Below are 7,667 nucleotides of genomic sequence, written 5' to 3'. Positions count from 1 at the left end.
CACAATGTGAAGCAAGAGTTCAAGCATTACTGAAACTGTTGGGGAGGAGGCATACCTTGTGATTTTTCTTATGTGCATGTTTGCTTTCACACTTACAGCATAAATAACTGTAAAGGTTACATTACTTATATTTGTCCATTTTAACTGTTGTTTTTGTACATTGAGGCTATTTACTCCACATACTCTGGAGCATTTTGAACCACAGGAATCACTTATTTTATTACATGTTTGTAGTAGTGCTGCTGCTTAGTGCAGTCTTTCCCCCCACACTTAATCAAAAACGCATACAGCAGCAACCCAACAAGAAAAAGAGCTAAAAGGCCCCCAAAAAATCCCAATATCCTGGCATAACTTCTGATACAATCTGTTGTTTGTTTTGGCAATAAATTTTATATTGGTTTAAAACATCTTCTGTGGCCTGACACATCTCATAAATCTGTTTTGATAGGCTATTCCTTACATGTTAACCAAACTGACAGACAAGGATCAGCTCCATTAGAGCTGTCAAATCACGGACACAACCTCCTGCTTTGCTTTGCTTTTCAGTTTAGTTCATTTCAGTTCAGCAAGGCTTGATGGGTATAAAACCTTTACGAAAAGAAGAGAAGGATGACAACGCAGTGTCTCCAGTTTACAGGGCAAGCAATAAGATAATAATAAGCTAATTATTAAGATAATAAGCAATAATTGTATACATCAAGTACAGATCATATGCAAGTATGTGTGTTTCTGCTGTTTATAGCTAGCATCTCTTTTCGAGAGAAGAACATGCACTACAAGTATTTAAATAAAGAGAGCTTCACCAACCGTACCCATCCAAAGTAGAATCACTGTGGCGATCGCTTTAAAGCACTGGTTTTCATCTTTGCTTAGTGCTGCTGGCTTTGTGTTCATACCTGAATACTAAGAGAAAGATTGAATGCGTGTCCTCATTAGAATAGGGATTTGTGTTGGTATGTGGAACTGTAGCCTATAGGTTTATATTGTTAAATAGTAATTATGAGACAGTGCCTTTCAGGTCATTTCACAGAAAAACACAAAAGCAATATAAAGAGTAGTGTAAAGAATCACTCTTTCCTGGAAGTAATTAAGTAATGTACCCCATTACTTTTAAGAAAAGCGTTCTGTGTCAACTCAGATCACAGCAAATAACAAATAAATACCAATAACAAATAAACAGCATAAAATTAAAAAGGGTTCAGTATGATAACCATCAGCATGTTTACTTTCAAAAGTAAACATGCTGATGTAATCCTGTTACTATGGCGTCACATCAGCACGACATCCTGGTTAGAAATTGAGATCTAAATATTAAAAGTGCAATATTTTGCACAACTTTATGTCATATAAACAGTCTGCAACACTGAAGTTAGTATAATCAAGATTAGGATATATTATGTAAAGATGAGCCTTAAGAGGCAACATTTGTCACATGTCGTTCTGGTTTTGCATTACTCATAAACAATCAACTTCCAGGCAAACACATGTTAAACCTGACCAAAAAAAGACGGAGAGCTGTTTACCACAGCACAGGGAACATCCAGGAAGTAATCTGTGTCGTACAGAAAGAACTGAGACCGAAATATAGAGAAGGGAACAAACAGGGGGAACTTGTTTTCCTCTTCATTCCTTCTTGGCGCACTTGCAAAACTTGAGTATGCTGGAACAGTAATCACTTCCAGGCACTCGCACATGGAGTGAGGCCATCATTCCTGACTTCTGAAAGCGTGCCCATGCAGCGGGTGTTCAGGACATCTGAAGAAAAAGCATGTTTACGTGTCCTTTTCATCGTATGACAAAATATGTAGCACTGACTGATGGTTACAGCAGGATGTCAGAGCTCTGCAACAGGAGTAACCCACATGGATGTGTTCTTATTCGGCATGTGCTCCTGCGTAAGTTTAATCACTTAATAAGAGGGTCTGTGGTGACACAGACAAAAAGAAATTCATGCATACTCAAAAGGACCCTCACCCCACCCCCCTCCTCCTTCAAAGTTGCAATGAAATTACATTGTTATAATTAAGTCATTTCAGTACTGAAAATTCCCACAAATAACAGGACAGTGTGTAGGTTGTGCAGATGTTTAAAATTCCTCTGCATATGCACCAAAAGCATAATAGGAACAATAAATAAATAATGAATAACATATTGTTTTCTGCACCTGTGTGATAAAAAGTGAAAGTAATCTAACACTACAACCCATTTTAAATTGTGCATAGGAACTAATTTGGTGAAGAATTTGATATCAGCCAGTTATACAGATAAAGAAGAGCTCGAGAGGATGTGGAGGGTGAAGGTAACGGTGGTCCCCGTGGTAATCGGAGCACTAGGTGCGGTGACTCCCAAGCTAGGCGAGTGGCTCCAGCAGATCCCGGGAACAACATCGGAGATCTCTGTCCAGAAGAGCGCAGTCCTGGGAACAGCTAAGATACTGCGCAGGACCCTCAAGCTCCCAGGCCTCTGGTAGAGGACCCGAGCTTGAAGGATAAACCGCCCGCAGGGGCGTGCTGGGTGTTTTATTTATATATGTATGTATGTATGTATATATATATATATATATATATATATATATATATATATATATATATATATATATATATATATATATATATAGGTGTCAAACTAAATTCAGCCTACTAACCTAGAAATAAAGAAAATACCTCAAAATTTCACATAAAAAATAATGATAATGACTCTTTTCAGAGTAAGTTTCCATAAAAACAAATGTCCTGTTCAATATATTTATCAGTTTGTCCTGTCCTGTCTTTTAATAGCAGCTCCTTACTGTAAGTGACCTCATGTGTGCTTGGTGATCAGACATCACGGTGATTTAAATAAAATAAAACCAGGATAAACACGAGGAGAGTGAGAGAAAGAAAAACAAGCAGTGACACATGTCACGGCTCCGGGCACTGGAGTTACAGTTTATGCTTTTATTTCCGCTCAGTTAGATGATTGAAGTGGTGTTTTAACAGGAATCTATTAGAGATCAATAGACTATGAACTGTTCCTTTAATTGTGATCACTTTTTGGTCATATGTAGTTATCTTGCATAGCACATTTGTAATGTTATCTCTATTTTTGTGTAACATTTATTGAGGGAAGCATCTTATCACATTATGATTGTAACCTTGGATCAGTAAAGCCTGGCCTGCAGCCCTCTTAGTGATTCTTCAGTCAATATTTAGTAATGACTCAAACAAAATTCCCTCACAGATGCAAATTTTGGTGACTGTGCACAGGTGACGTGAAACAAATGCAAACATAGAACATCATATCTACCGGGGGATGATGAAATAAACAAAATATATTTTTTTAAAAATCAACCAAATTTGAATTTATAACAAATCTTTTTGAAAAACATCTCTTAAAAATCACATAACAAGCAAAAAGTTCTCAAATTCTGTACTCTTTTCAAATTTTCTGCATGTTTTGCTGTCGAGCTCCTCTTTGATCTACAGTTCACATTGTTTCTCATTTGAACTGTGCTTTGGACAAAAGCTAAACCTAAATGAATAAATATAACCAGAGGCCACTCATTTAAATAGAGGTAATGGTTAAGATGTTAAATTGCCCTCTAAATAGTTGTTACATTAAATAAGACTTAGTATCTTGGAGCTTTGATCTTTATTATGTACGGCATGATCCTTTATTTATATCTGAATGCCTGAGTTATATGTTATAATTGTATCTGTGATATTTTTTACTTTATACTTTCATCATATTTCCTTTTGAGTTTTAACTTGTGGCTTGATCACATATTTATCACCTAATTTGCAAAACCGTCTGAAGCTGTAGCTCTCTGTTGCATTGTGCACATACTTTGCCTCCTGTTACAACATAGATGAAATGTGATGTAGTCTTCCTGCAGTGCACAAATAAGTGTCTGTTACACTGTTTCTATAGAACAAGACTGGGCATGCAGCCTTGTTCTCAATCTTTAAATGACTGACTGCTGAACACAGATAGGCATCTTGAGGAGCGGGGACGTGGGAGGAGGAGCTCCCCAATCACCTTTTTGCTCATCCTTGTGCTTCTTGCTCTTTTTCTGACACAAATCTGTCTGGATGTCATCAGAGGCTCATCAAACCATCCCTGACTTTTATTTTTATTTTCATTTGTGTTGCTGTCCTTCGTCTTCCTTCTGAAACGTTACTGTTCTCCAAGTTTAAGGACCTACAGAGTGGTTACAAGGGAGGTTAAACACATACACATGCAGACTGCCTAAAAACCACCAGATAGTTCCTGCTTTGGAAATTGGCCTATTGCTTCTGCCCAGCATTTCCTTCAGTGTGGAAAGCAAGGAAGACAGACAGCCACAAAAGAAACCTGAACGAGCATTTAGTGCAACAAGTGTGGGAGATCTGAAGAGGACAATATTTAAGTAAAAACATGAGGAAAAGGGTTTAGAGACATAGTTTGTCCAAGGAGGAGACACAAAGCCCTTTGGGATTGCATCAGGAGTGGCATCCAAAGTAAAATTTAACCTTTTTTAAGGTGACATTCAGACAAGGCTCACTCTTACATTAATGGTCCTCAAGACTTCAATCATACCCACAGTGCTGATGGAAAAAATTGACAGTACTCAATAATGTTTACTATGCCCAAGACTTGATAAAGCGTAAAAAGTATAAAGTTTTCTTATCATCATGGAGACAGTTTATTATTAGTGATTAATGAAGTTAGTGCTGCATGTGTAAACAAAGGCAACACTTACTTTAAATAAGTTCAGTGATGGATTTTGCTGCTATGCTTTGCTATGATGTTGTAAATGTGTAATAAATTCCTACATGCAACAAGCTAACTTTTCCACGGCTTACCAGTATTGCTGTTGGGTCTTTACCATGTAAAGCTCTATCTTTGACATGTCTGTAAGGGGTGTGAAATTGGAGAGCAACATGAATGAGTTCAAGGTCAACATGTACATGAAAGGTGCTTGGTGATAGGGAGAAGGCTGTGTGTGTGCCTCTGTCAAGTAAAGGCACGCTAACTGTCTTTTAGACTCACTGTGATGTTGGTGGATCAGTGTTAGTGCTGAAAAATGGGAAATGGGGATCTTCTGACTGTTTTGTGTGCAGAAGGTGAAAGCCAGTTTAACATTTATAAAGGAGAAGCTCTGAAGCCTTGAGAGACATTTTTTAAAGATAGGGTGAGAACCTCTGATATGCTGTTGTTTCCTGAAACCTAAATCCTTTTTCTTAACTGCTTACCCATTTCAGTGTTGCAGGAGGTCTGGAGCCTAAAACCAAAAAGGTCAAAAGTCATGTACCTTAATGTTAATGTTCAAACTGATTCTCTCATTATTCAGGTCATGCACCTCACAGCTGGGCTAGAGGCTTGTGTCTGCAAGCAGGTCACTCTCAACTGTCCATGAATGGTGGACTTACCCAGTGTGAATGGTGAGGCAACTGAAACTGAAGGAAACTGTACACTCATATTTGCCAATGAGAACGTTTACCCTCCTTTATTACAGCTCTAATGGGGGTCGTAATCTGTAGAAAACCTAATGCATAGAACGAGGAAGCCATGGGCCATTTTCCCACAGATCTCTGTAGAATGGTCATTATAACAGGAGTCGCCCCTGCTGGATATTAAAGGAATGCATATATAAGGCACTTTGGTGTTGCATTTACTGCATTGCTCATTTGTAGGTACAGTTTATATATGCATACATGATTTTGCATTTAAATCATTAAATCACAGTTTGCACAAAGGTTGACAGCCTTGACTTAGCCCTAGAAACACTTCAGTCTGTCCCCTAATAGTTTAGGTATTTACTCACTGTCAACAGCAGGTAAGCTAGCAGCTGTTTGCTCGCCATTACTGCGACTCAAAAATTTAATTCTATCTCTTTTGTCTGCAGAAAGTTCCAGTCCTACGGAAAACTACCTGAAGGTTGCTGCAATACAGAAGACTGTGTACCCCAGGGAGCCCAACTCCAAATTCATACTAATGGCTCTAAGTTCTCACCTGATGAAACAATAGAAAGGATTTTAATATTCAACCACATCAAACTTGTACTCCCTGCTGTTTCCATATCAACCAGACACAGATTCATTTCACACCATTAGCGCCCTGACAACACAGCAAGGATCATGTTTATTTAACACAATGGAGCCATCATACTCGGGGTTGCGGGGGTGAGCTTGGGTGTCCATGTGATGTGGGAGCTGTGTTGTCTGAGCCAATAGGGCCTGCCAGATTCTCCTGACACAGATTATTCTCGGGGGAGGAAACAGACATGAAATTAAAAAATGTAAAAAACTAATGAAGTAGAAAGTTTTGGTGCTGGATAGGGATGGGTATCGTTTAGGTTTTATCCGATACTGGTGCCAAACCGGTACTTTTGAAACGGTGCCGGTGCTTAAATGGTGCTCGAACTGGTGCTTAAACAATGGAAAACACAAACTTTATCCTAAAACCTCTCATGTTTAGCTGTTTTTTTTCTAACAATGTTAGCCTTTTCTGCAGCTATAGGGCATATATCGTATCACTCTATCAAACAAGAAGACAGCTGCATGTAACTACGACGGTGTTTGCTAGTTCACCTTACATGCGTTAATTTAATAACTGCTGCTGCTGCTGCCATCATCATCTGTCATCATTTCTGCTACACTGGCAGGGCTAGGGGCCAGGACTCTACTCTTCGGGTTCTTGGGGGATGTTGCTAACTCCGGGTTGATAACAGGCACCACACCCGCAGTAGATGTGCTCGGTGCTCGGTCTTGCAGCAAGCTATCAAATACAGTACATTTCTCAGCTTTTAAAAAAACGCTATGCGTTGCCAGGTGTTTCATCAGATTCGAGGAGTTACCTCCTTTGCACAGTATCACCTTAAAGCACTTGTTGCAGGCTGCTGAATTTGCATCTTTTGCTGTGAAGTACAGCTAGACTTTTGACCACTTCGCCTTGGGCATTTTTAATCTGTAGCTCTGCTCTAAAAGAACGTACATACCTGGGCCCGCCTACTACACTTGCAAAGGTAAAATGATTGGCTAGAATCCAAAGTGTACGACATCTCAGGAAAAAAAAAGCACCAAAATGTGCGCTGCTTTTCGGTCTGGTTACTACCGTTTATGTCAGAACCGTGCCATAATGGCACCGGATACCGGTACCCATCCCTAGTGCTGGATACCCTTACTGGAAAGTGACAACCCCAGATCCAGTCTCAAGGGAAGCTTGAAAGCAAGCGGAGGTCAGGCCTTGACCAAAAAAAATATCTCATAATCTCATCTGGCCTGGGAATCCCGAAGGAGGAACTGGAAAAGGACATCTGTTAGATCATAGATGGATGGACGATCACTTCAGGCCCACAGAAGTGAAGATCTATAAATTAAAGGTTAAGAGAGTGAGTGTATACCAATACTGTGATTTTACACTCTACAAAAAATGGATTTGTAACTGAGCAGAAGGTGGTGTATGCACTCCAGAGCACGAGTATTACCATGTCCAGCTGTGGTCTGAGATGGCAGAGTTAGGTGCTAAAGACTCCAGGACAGGACAACAGCACCCTGTGTTATACCTGCCAGTAGGAAAACACAGGACAAGAAGAGCTGTGGCTACCTGGTTAGCAAGAACTGAATGTTAAAAATAAATGCAAAGTTTTGGTGTGAACTATAGCAGCCTGTGTTTGAGTCTGCCTCAGGACATTTGCTGTGTCATTC

The sequence above is a fragment of the Aulonocara stuartgranti genome (assembly GCF_965226115.1).
Source record: "Aulonocara stuartgranti genome assembly, chromosome: 6".
Taxonomy (NCBI): Eukaryota; Metazoa; Chordata; class Actinopteri; order Cichliformes; family Cichlidae; genus Aulonocara; species Aulonocara stuartgranti.
The sequence above is the reverse complement of the archived record's forward strand: the minus strand, read 5'-3'. Positions refer to the sequence as shown.